General features: G+C 35.0%; 1 protein-coding gene across 10 annotated transcripts in view; it reads left to right on the top strand.

The window, feature by feature from the left end:
• CHRM3 (cholinergic receptor muscarinic 3) overlaps window positions 1-12,463 on the top strand; it is a 658,611-nt gene that overhangs the window by 593,077 nt on the left and 53,071 nt on the right. The window contains exon 6 of one of the 10 annotated variants that reach the window (XM_074222924.1): window positions 12,400-12,463. The exons of 8 other annotated variants lie outside the window; for them this stretch is intronic. The gene's annotated coding sequence lies outside the window, so the exon portion shown is untranslated. One more of the 10 variants, XM_074222930.1, reaches the window with a different exon arrangement.

Here is a 12,463-nt window from a genome sequence, read left to right as displayed (position 1 = left end):
TTTATAGTCTCTTTATCTCATCTATAATTCTGTGAATGTATAGTAGGATAGAAGAAGAAAATAAAATTGCTTCTATTAGGCTTCATTCAAAATTATAGACCTTGGGGGTTCTCTGTAAGAGTAGATTTTAGAGATTAAAAGCTAGGAAAAATATGGCACACAAGATTAATGTCTTCATTATTGTGTATATTTCTGACTTTATTGAGTGGTGTTTCTGGAATGAGCTAAAATGAATTTATAACAATAATATTCTATATGGAAGATTTTTAAAATGAGATTTATAAATGTCTATATCAATACCTATGAGAAACAGTAATTTAAAACATGTGTCTTATCATAGATAAGTGAAAGTTAATGTTATTAATAAAATTTTATTTAACAAATTAATGTTAAGGAATAAAGTAAGTGAAAAAGACATTTAATATAATATATTTGGATTTTTAAAAGCTGTTAAAAATTCATAAAAGACTTCATCATTTAAATCACTATAAGTATGGGTTGCATTTGCAGTCCTTAGTTCTAAAAGTCTGTTTCTTATGATGAGACCTTTTGTAAAAACATATTTATCTACTTTATCTCCTTTGTAAATTCTTACATATAAATTTCACTTTTAATAAAGAGGACATATGCCTGAAACTTCATTATCCAAGGAAGAAATAATGTAGGTAATTTAAGGATGAATTCTATCATGTGAATACCTTTTTATTATACTTTGGCAGGATCCTTCCTTGTTCTTTCTTGGGTACAAGTTTAAACCAAATGTTTTTGAAATTCTGAAACTTGTAATATTATTGGTCTGGCTATTGCCCTCAGAGACACAGAAAGTCTTCTTTCTCCTCTCAACTTCCACTTTATTTTAGTAGATAGATTATATACAGAGTCAGCCTTCTTATGAGTTGGATGTTGCTATAAACTCAGTCTATCAGGACTTCAGCAAATCACCAAGTCTATTACTGAGCCAATGTTCAGAATCTTTACAGTTTGATAGGACCTTAATAAAGCTTTTGCTAGACAATTGAAATGATGGACTAAAATAAGAAAACACAGAATTAGTTGAAAAGAGGATCAATTTTAATACAGGATTCCTTTTATTTAAAATAAATTTGTTTTTTTAAGTCCAGGTACTTCCTGTCACAATGAAGTGTTGGAGAAGGATGCTAATAGAGCAAAAATAACACAGTATCAAATAGAGTACAGCAGCTTACAAGTGTTATATAAATGTAATTAGCAGTAGCAATAGCAGTGGTATCAGTATTTCAGAGGAAGTGTGATGTGGTAAATTGAGTTTTACACAGAATCAGAAAGATCATATTTTAAATCTTACTTGTAACACTGATATTTTCTAGCTGTTTGAGCCTAGTTAGGCCTCTTAACCTCTTAGTAGTCTAGATCAGAAGTGACAAATCAAAAGCCATATAGCCTGAAACACTCTGGAGTATTACCTTAGAGGCAGCTAGGTATTGCAGTGGATAGAGCACTGACCTTGGAGTCAGGAGGACAGGAGTTTGAAACCAGCCTCAGATACTTGTCACTTAGTAGTTATGTGACCTTGAGCAAGTCACTTAACCCTGATTGCTTCACATTCAGGGTCATCTCCAATTGTCCTGATTCATATCCAGCCATTGGACCCAGATGACTCTGGAGGAGAAAGTAAGGCTGATGACTTAACATAGCATCCTCTCACTCAAATCTGTTCATTGTGCTTGTCATAGTATCACTTCCCTGAGGTCCTGGTCTTCTTCAAGAATTCAACTACCCTAATCAGATTTAAATATAATAGAGAAATATTTAACAAAATAAATAAAAATATGAAGAGTATAAATAATGTGAATTTATCATCAAATAGTCATTTCGGTCTCAGTAGAAGAGACAGTAATTAAATCTCCACCTTTGAATGGCTTCCCTCCTCCACCAATGTAGTACATCTCACAACTCAACAAAAAGAATAGACTTTCCCTTCTGTGTATTCCAGGGAAAGAATATTCAGGGCCTTCTCCTTAGCTCTTGTCCACAGTACTCAGAGAGTTATATACTAAATAGAAAAAAATTAATTGAGTTAGAACCTGCTTTCAAACAACCACCTTCTATTTATGTAAATGTAGATATCATCTCATAAGCATGAGACAAAGAATATCTATAACTAGTTTTTTGTATGATAAGACAAATACAAGAAAATATTATTTCCTGAAAATGCTTGCAGAAAGCATTTTTTTCAACAATCACTTCTATCTTTCCTAATTGACTAATTGACTTGTATTGAAGTTCAGAAGCATACACACATATATCTTAGTATATATGGAAAGATGTGGTATTTACTTTTTTTTTAAATTTAACAACTCCTTACAAAAGAATTTAGAAAATCAACATCATTTCCATAATTAATTCATTTAGCAATTTGTGTTGCCTATTGAGAAAAAAAATGAGTATTCCAGTAATGCCTGCCTTATATGTTTTCACATGACTCAAATATCACTGCTTTCATAGAGTTTGCATTGATTTAAGATATTCACTATTCAATTATTTCTGGTAATGTCCTTCACTGTTGACTTTCCAAATTGAAATGTGTTTATTGATCCAAATATGTGCAATGTTGCAGACTCTGAAAACTTGTTCATGGTCACTTTAGTGCAAATTTAATATAAGTATTGAGTCTTACACTAAAATGAAAAATGAATTCCTTTTGAATAATAGCAATGATGGAATGGTCAGATTGAGATTGAATTGTGCATTTTCACAGCATTCTTAAACACATGAAGAAAAGATTTTTATAGGATTTTTCTAGTTTGAGGTTGACCTTTCTCTCTCTGACGGTCCAAGGTGAAACCTAGTAGAAGCCATTGGGCCAAACAATATTGTTTTATGATAAGATGCTACTTTCTAAAGATTGATGTTTATAATCTAATTGATTTATAAAAGATCCTTCTGTGAGACAGGGATTATTTTTCTCTGTTTATAGACAAGACAGACAGAAATCCAGATGAATTCACTAACACAAGTTCAAACATCACATCAACCGAAGATATATTAAGATATATTATTAATTCCTAATATTTGAATAACACACCCTTTTTTTAAAAATTGGTTACCTGGGGACTAGGTTTTCATTAACAGATTGCATAAAGACTTATCAATAATTAGTTGATAGGAGGGGAAAAATTCTTTTCCATTTTTTTTTTTTTGATTTTTGCAAGGCAATGTCCAAAGTTGCACAGCTAGGTAATTATTAAGTGTCTGAGGTCAGATTTGAACACAGGTTCCTCTTGACTCCAGGGCCAGTGCCCTATCCACTACACCACCTCTTCTATTATTTTCTAAGAATTAGAATGCTTTTGTTCTTTTGTGATTTTTTTTTGAGATATGATTGACTTGAAATTGTGGAATTTTTCAAACTCTTCTGGAAATTTACATGATTATAGGCTAACAGATTTAAAAATGGAAAAGAACTTCAAAGCCAGCTAGCCTAACCCCTTCATTTTACAGGACAGCCTGGTTAAATAGGTTAAATAGATAGCTGACCTCAAGATGCAGAAGTTCTGGGTCCTGAGTTTGGGGTCCTAGCTTGATACTCACCGTCTGAAACTGGGTAAACAACTTAGTCCCACAGGTTCTATTGAATATTTGAAGACTGTAAGTCACAAAGAAGGTGCCAACTTATATAAGTGTAAAGAGTTTCTTCACCCAGGTGTTCCTATTGCAGTGAAATCACCAATTGTATCTCTATTCATCTCCTTCTTACTAAGTCTATAAGAATTTATTGAGTATTTATGACATTTCCAGTACTGTGCTAAGCCCTGGGAATACAAATATCTCCTTGTGAGTAGGGACTGTTTGACTTTTGTCTTTGCATTCACAGCACCTAATATGAGTCTTGTCACATAGTAGGCAGTCCATAAATGGTTATGAATTGATTTATTTTGATTCATCAGTATTTTCCTATACTAAACTCAGTTAAATGGAAGCCAATGGAAGTTTTTTTTTTTTTTTTTAGGGAATAACATGATCAAAATGAATTCTCATCGAGTACAAAACAAACATGCTTTCAAGAAACTTAGCAAGTCCAATTGTAGGGAAAGATATATTCAATGAATGTGAAGACAGAAGACTGTCATGTGGAATTGATATTAGATTTGATGTGTTTGGCCCTAGATGACAGAATTAATCAGTCAAGCAGTATCTACTGGGTGCTAAACTTAATTGGTCCAGAAAGAGCTATGGTAAATTTGAAGGGGAGAGTTTACTCTAATACTGAGAGAGGTTTATAGGAGGTTTTCAGGGCAAAGTTCAAGGAGAAGATGTCAGCTGAGGTGAACCTTGAGGAAATGGAAACCTTTTATCAGATTGAGATTAATCTGGGATTAATAAAGGCCAATCAAGGGGAGTCTATTCCAATTATTAGAAGATTAATTTAATGGTTGCATATGGGCCTAGGTGTAGGGTGACAAGACTGAAGGCAAGAAAACTATTAACAAGGCTTCTGAAATTGCCCAGGAAAAGGACCTGAATTAGTGTGATGGTAGCAGAAAAAAAAAAAGAGACAGATGGAAAGAATTAACAGGACTTTTTATTGATTATGATTAGGAAACAAGAGACAATGATGACCAAAAGATAACAGATACTGAGCCTGGGTGAGAAGGAGAGAAATGGTATCAGTAGTAGAATTAGGGAAATCAGGAAGGGTAGCTAAAGATGTTTTAATTCCTTATGGTGGCAGAATTTTCTCCTGATAGAAATGTCTACAGTACTGTGGAAAAATGTATGACAACTGTTTAGGACAATAGAGTTGTTATTATAATTAAGAGAGTCATTGAATGGATGCCATGACTGAAGCTATAGGAGTGTCTAACATTTATGCAGTACTTTAACTTTCATAAAGCATTTTTCTCAATAAAATACTGTAAGGTAGGTAACAAAGATATCATTAACATTTTACATGAGAAAATTGAGTTGGGACTTTAAGTGATTTCCTAATGGTCAGACAGTTAGGAAGCTTTTGAGCAAGAATAGGAACCCAATTACTGACTCAAAGACCTGTGCTGGATCATGCTACATCTCAAACACATCAGCAATTTAATGAGCATAGAGACAGGAAGAAACAGAGGAAAGATAAGAAATTCTCCTAAATAAGGGGCTAGAGGATGAAGAGGGTCAGGGAAGAAGATAGAGAGATATATATAGTGAGGAAAAAGGAGGACTAGGAAAATAACCAAACTCGAAGTAATTGGGAATGAACAGTCCAGATAATAATCTATTATGCGTTTCTTTGCCAGCACCTATAATTAGTATCAATTCTCTTCTGTCCCCTTCATGATACTTTTCTCATCAGAAATACTGCTACCACAATCTTTCATAAATCAATTCTGCTCATCCTGAATGACTTTTCTGTTTTCTACCTGGACCTAATGCATTCCTCCTCCTCTTGTCGGAAAATGTTTCTCAAAACTTCTATTCATGGAGCATGCACTGAATTTACTTAGAAACTGACCTGAGAGGTTCCAAGTATCATGTGGAAAGCAATGGTCTCATAGCTGCCAAAAGCTTTAACCAGTTTTGCCAAGTGAACAGAATTCCAACTGTGTATTAAGAAAGTGAACTGCTGAATAAAATGAAAGGCCTGCCAATGAGATCATCTATTCTTTGTGGCAGAAGTTTGGCTAAAGCATACTTCCTAAAAACATACAGAATTAAACAAGATCTTAGGAGCTTAGAGGATACTGGGGAGGGTCCTAAGGGATATAAGTCATAGATGCAGGGATAATGCTATAACTGAGAGGCAAATTAAAAATGTACCTGAAAACCATACAAATAAAGAGCAGGGACTCTGTCAGTCGCCAATATTTTATTTTATAAGGACAATGGAAATGTCAAATGTCTTACTGACATTTCCCCATAGGATCAGAGCTGAATTGGAGTGGTGGGAATTAGAATAGAAAATACTTTTAGTTTTTTTTTTTCTTTAAGGAATATAATTATTATAGTTGTTAATAGATCAGCCTTGGAGCCAGAGAAATGTGTTCATACTTTTATGAACCTAGGTAAATTGCTCAATGTCCCTGTGCTCTAGGAAACTTAAAGACTACATTTATGGATGAATTTCACTTGGAGGAAGACTGAGAAAAATGAGATGAGAAAAGGAGAAAATCATAGATAATAGCATTGACTACCCACATGCATACATACATACAAACTGAATATACGTGGGTGGAATGTCATGTGAATTCTCTGATATAAGGAATTCATCCACCAAATATTGATTTTTATGGGATTCTAAAATTTGTAAAAATCTTTACATGTATGATTTCATTAAAAGTTTCCTAACAACTCTGTGATCAAATAATTGCAGCTATTATTATCTCTAATTTACAAACAAGACAACTGGAACCCAGAGGATGTAAGAGAATTGCTTTTACTCACAAAGCTAGGTAGTAGGTGGCTATAAAAAGCAAAGTTTTAACTCATGACTTACTGACTCCAATTCCAGCTGTCTATCCTCTACAAGAGAAACTCTTAATCATTTTTGTATGTAATGGGTCACCCTTTGGTGGTCTAGGAAAAGCCTTTTGACCCCTTCAGAGAATAAGGATCTTAATTACTTAAAAATAAAATGTATAACATTACAAAGGAAATCAGTTATATTGAAATATAGTTATACAAATATTAAAAACACATTTGAGTATCCCTGGTTTTAAACCCTTGCTCTATTCCATGCAATCTTTTACTACTTCTACTAAAAGTATAGTCTGGTTCTTTTTGCTTGCTTAGATATAATTCGAAGTTCTAGAAAATTGAGCCAGTAAACATTAGATCTGAGCCAGTAAACATTATAAGCTGAAATGGCTTCAAGTACAGGTCTAATGATGGACTATATTGCTGTTATGCAATGGCAAATTTACCTAAATTCAGAGAATCTGAGCTATAAGATGATATTTTTTAGACTGTTAACTCTTAAAGTACATCACCAAAGTCACAGGAGAGTTCTGATCAGTGTTGATGGAAAAAGTACCTATATATCCCTTAAGGTGCTGAAATATTTGAATATTGGAAAACATTAAAAACTTGAGAGCCTTTCTCAGATGTTAAAGACATATTTATACAATTTGCAAGATAACTGATTTTCTAAAGATTACATATGTTGGTGTTTACTTGTACACAAGGAACAAAACAATAAAAAAGGATACAATAACTTATAGTATTTTTTTAGGGTTTTTTTGCAAGGGAAATGGGGTTAAGTTGCTTGCCCAAGGCCACACAGCTAGGTAATTATTAAGTGTCTGAGACTGGATTTGAACCCAGGTACTCCTGACTCCAGGGCCGGTGTTTTATCCACTGCGCCACCTAGCCGCCCCACTTATAACTATTTTTTAATTCATAATTTCATGAGAACTAAAAAAGAAACAAATTTTCCTCTTCTCCAAGTCATGCAATTGTTGCCTTTAAACAGGAATTTGGAGATGGAATTCATTAATGTGGGAGTCATCATCTATTTATTCAATGTAATGAGCTATAGGCAAAATGATCCATATGTAATTTGTAGTGCTATTGGTGGCTTTGATTCACCTTGTCTCAATAATATCTGCTCAGATTCCTGCAAGTAACAATAGTCACAATTCATTAAGCCAAAGACTATTTCAGTCATACATATAAAAAGATTGAGACCTGACAGTCTCCAAAGTGCTTGTTCAGTTATCCATGTGTTTTGAATAACTCATTGAGCATCACTCTTTTCTATCTTCATTCTTAAGCTTCTGGAGAGCTGGGATGAAGGCATTTACCTTGCTTCAGACATTATCTAGGAATTTTTACTTTTCAAAGGGAACAATTGAAATCTTTTAATGACAAGAATATAGCAAAAACAGGATGTTTTCACTTTGTTCTAATCAAGTACAATCAATGTAATCACTCATAGGATTGTAAAATCTAGCTCTGGATGACATCTGGAAGTTTGTCCTGCCTTATCATAGTTTTAGATCTGAAGGGTACTTAAAAACTAACCCTTTAAAGCCTTTCAATGAAAGATGAAATCTCCCATTTTTTTTATCACTCCCTTCATTTGAAAGATGAAAAAAATGAGATTCACAAAGGGTGATGACCTGATTTGATATCAAACAGGTAGAGCTAAAATCTGAACCTAAGTTCCCTGACTTCAAATCCAATTTTCTTTCTCTTGTATCATTTTAAAATAATAGTATAAACAGAAGTCAAAGTTAGGTGCTTTAAGTCAACAAGTCACTAAATAGTACTAAGCATCTACTAAGTGCTGAGGCACTATGTTAAGTATTAGGGGATAAAAAGAAAGGCAAAAACCAAAGATCTCTCAAAGATATCAGTCTAATGGTAGAGATGACATTCAAACAAATATATATGGACAAGATTCATACAGGCTAAATTAGAGCACTCACAAAAATGAAGGCAGTAGCTTTAAGAGGAGTTGGGAAGGGTTTCTTGTAGAAAGTAAAATTTTATCTGGCTCTAGATGGAAACCAGGAAATGGAGATAAGGATGGAGAGTATTGCAAATTAGTGAAAAATGCTTGGCATTGAAATATGGATTTTCTTGTGTAAGAAACAACAAAAGCAAAAAGTCCAGTGTCCCTGGATAACATATTTTGTAGAGGAGAGTAAGATATGAGAAGACCAAAAAAGTGAGAAATGACTAGGTTATGAAGGGTTTTAAAAGTCAAATAGGGGGAGTCAAGATGGGGGAGTGGAGGTAGGAACTCCTACAAGCTCTCCCCAAACTACTTCAAACATCTTGAAATAATGTCTTTAACCAAATCTAGAGTGTCAGAATCCACAAAAAAGATTGATTTAAACAATTTTCCAGCCAAGGACAACTTGGAAGATCCATGAGAAAAGACATGTTACACTGGGGTTAGAAAGGGCCCTCTGCAGCTTGGCCTTGCAGGAGCAAACCAGTTCCAAGCATCCTGGAATATCTCATTGAATTCCTGGGTCCCTGGGGGCACCTGGGTCTATGAAAGGGGGCAGTTTCCAGACCTCTCAGCCCATAAATTGCCAAGGACAATTTGGAAGGTCAGAAAGAAAATTCAGCTTCCCCAGAATGAGCATGTAGTCCAATCCAGTGCAGATCTAAACTCAGACCTGGTCCCAGGAAACAAGGAATAGATTTGGGGAACCACCCATCAGGGAGTCACCCAGCAGCTGCTTCCAAAGTGCTCAGCCCGAAGACAGTAAGAGGATCAGGGGAGATTGCAGAGCTCTCTCTGCTATCCCTGAGAAAGGTCTGTTGCTTTGCCCATACTCAGATCCAGGTTGTAGTCTGGAAAAGGAACTTTACTGCCATAGTAGAGGAGGGACCCTTCTCATGATTCCAGGGCAGAAAGGAGTGCCTGTGATCATCTATGGACAGGCCAGGAGAGCAGTCAGAGTACCTCATAAGAGCTTGGAGGAATTGAGAACTTGCATGTCCTGGGAAGGGGTGGGAGGAGATTCCCTGAAAACAGCTGCAAAAGCCCTCAAAAGACTGGGACAGTATGTTCTCTACCCTGGGAGCAGAGCCCCACCATAACAAAGAGTTAAAATCAAGTCATAGGCTGGGGAAATGAGCAAACAACAATCTAACCATAGAAAATTTCTTTGGTCCTATGGAGGATCAAAATACATACTCAGAAGAAGATAACAAAGTCAAAGCTTCTGTATCCAGTGCCTCCAAGAAAAATATGAATTAGTCTCAGTCTATGATAGAGCTCAAAAAAGATTATAAAAATCAAATAAGGAAGGTAGAGGAAAAATTGGGAAGAGAAAGGAGAATGATACAGGAAAATCATGAAAACCAAGTCAGCAGCTTAGTGAAGGAATTACTAAAAGAAATACTGAAGAAAATAACCTTAAAACCAGTGTGGGTCAAATGAAAAAAGTAGTCCAAAAGGTCAATGAGGAGAAGACTGCCTTAAATATCAGAACTGACCAGATGGAAAAGAATATACAGAAGCTCATTGAAGAAAATAATTCTTTCAAATGTAGAATGGAGCCAAGGGAAACTGACTGTGAAAAATCATAAACAATAAAACAAATCCAAAAGAATGAAAAATTAGAAGAAAATGTGAAATACCTCATTAGAAAAACAATTGACCTGGAAAACAGATCCAAAAGAGATAATTTAAAACTTATTGGACTACTTGAAAATCCTGACCAAAAAAAAAAAGCCTAGATTAATTTTTCAAGAAATAATCCAGGAAAATTGCCCTAATAACTTAGAGGCAAAGGATAAAATAGAAATTGAAAGAATCCATTGATTAAGGTCTTGTAAGACTTGGAATTTGATGTTCCAGAAGGAAAAGAGCTTGGATTACAACCAAGAATCAACCACCTAGAAAAACTTAACTTATTCTTTCAAGGATAAAAGATGAATATTCAGTGAAATAGGGGACTTTCAAACTTTCCTGATGAAACAACCAGAACTAAACAGAAAAGTTTATCTTCAAATACAGCATTCAGATGAAATATAGAGAGGGTAGATGGGAAAAGAAAATTATGAGGGACTTAACAATGCTTGTTTGTATTCCTGCATGAGAAGATGATACTGATAACTCATATCAACCTTCTCATGTATTAAGGCAGTCAGAAGGACCATATATAGAGAAGGCACAGGAGGGATTTGAATTTGAAGTTATAATATATTAAAAAGATAGAGTAGGGGTGGCCAGTGGTGCAGTGGATAGAGCACCGGCCCTGGAGTCAGGCATACTTGAGTTCAAATCCAGCCTCAGTCACTTAATAATTACCTAGCTGTATGGTCTTGGGCAAGCCACTTAACCCCATTACCTTACAAAAAACTAAAAAAAAAGCAAGATAAAGTTAATGGGTGAGAAAGGAATACTGGGAGAAAAGGAAAGAAGAAGTAGACTGAGGTAAATTATTTAACATAAAAGAGACAAGGAAAAGCTTTTGCAATGGAGTGAAAGTGGGAAAAGGTATGAGGGAGAGAGTGAGTGAGGCTTCATTCTCATCAGAAGTGGCTCAGAGAGGAAATAACATACACACCCAATTGGGTATAGAAATCTGTCTTACTCTAGAGGAAAATAGGAGAGTAAAGATATGGGAGAAAGGGGACAGAGGAAGGGAAGGGAGGGTATAGGTGATAGAAAAGATCATAGGAGAGGGTAGTTAGATGCAACACATTTTTGAGGGGGACAAGGTGAAAGGAGAGAGAGCTAGAGAGAATAGAATAAACGGGGACAGAGGGAATAGGAGGGAGGCAGCTAGCAATAGCAACTGTGGGAAACAATATTGAAGAAATTTCTCTGATGTACTTATGATAGATAAAGAATGCTATGCATCCTAAAGAAAGAACTGATGGTATCTGAATACAGTCTGAAGCACACTCTTTTTCCTTTTCCCCCCTTTTTATTTTTCTTGAGGTTTCTCTTTCTTTGTGTGTATGGGGGGAGCTAGGGATTATGTTTACTTTTAAAACATGACTATTATAGCAATGTGTTTCAAGGCTACACATTTTTAGCCTATACCAAGTAACTGACTTGCTGAATGAGGGGAGGGGTAGGTAAAAGGGAGAGAATTTGGAACTCAAAGTTTGGGAAGTAAATGTTGAGACTTCCTTTTGCATGTAGCTCAAGTGAAAAAAAATGTAAAAATAATAAATAAGTAAATATATTTTTAAAAAGATCAAACAGGATTTTTTTTTAAAAACGATAACTAGGGGCAGCTAGGTGGCACAGTAGATACAGAGCCAGCCCTGGAGTCAGGAGATCCTGAGTTCAAATCTGGCCTCAGACATTTATTAATTACCTGGCTGTGTGACCTTGGACAAGTCACTTAACTGTATTGCTTGGCAAAAAAAAAAACCTGCAAAAAACCCAATAGGATGACTAATACTGATTTCATGGCACTTAATGTCTAATACCTTTACAATATATGTTGATCCTATGATCCATCACTTTCTTGACCAAATAATCATTTTCCTGTGATTATTGTCCATTTGTCATCGGTTTTAAATAGTTTGTGCTCATTTCCAGTCAGTAACTATATATTAAATTTGAATAAAACATACTTTTTTGAGGTCCCAAGAAAATAGAATCACCCATTAGCTCAGTTTTTTGACTAGCCTTCAGCAGTAGTTCTCATAAACTGACATTTTAAGGAACTGGTTCTTTTATCAAGCCAACCTCCTAGGCTGTTTTAACTTATGTTTGTTATTGTTTTTGTTCTGTAGTTTACAAAATCAATCTATTGTGTTAATTCAATTTGATTCATTTCAACCAATCTTAATAGACACTCCTTATCTCACACATTTGATTATCTGCATGAATATATATGAATTAGCAAGTGTAAGAGAGCTTACTCAGTCTCTGCAATTCTCTTGAATTATTGCTCCTGTCTATAAGGAACAACTGCATTCCTCATGTTGTGATTTGATTCCTCTTAGGAAAAGGTAACTTCCTGAAGTGAGATTATGCAGGTTGCACAGGCAATAGTGAATGGGACTAAAG

The sequence above is a fragment of the Macrotis lagotis genome, chromosome 2 (assembly GCF_037893015.1).
Source record: "Macrotis lagotis isolate mMagLag1 chromosome 2, bilby.v1.9.chrom.fasta, whole genome shotgun sequence".
In the NCBI taxonomy this organism is placed as follows: domain Eukaryota; kingdom Metazoa; phylum Chordata; class Mammalia; order Peramelemorphia; family Peramelidae; genus Macrotis; species Macrotis lagotis.
The sequence above is the reverse complement of the archived record's forward strand: the minus strand, read 5'-3'. Positions and strand labels throughout refer to the sequence as shown.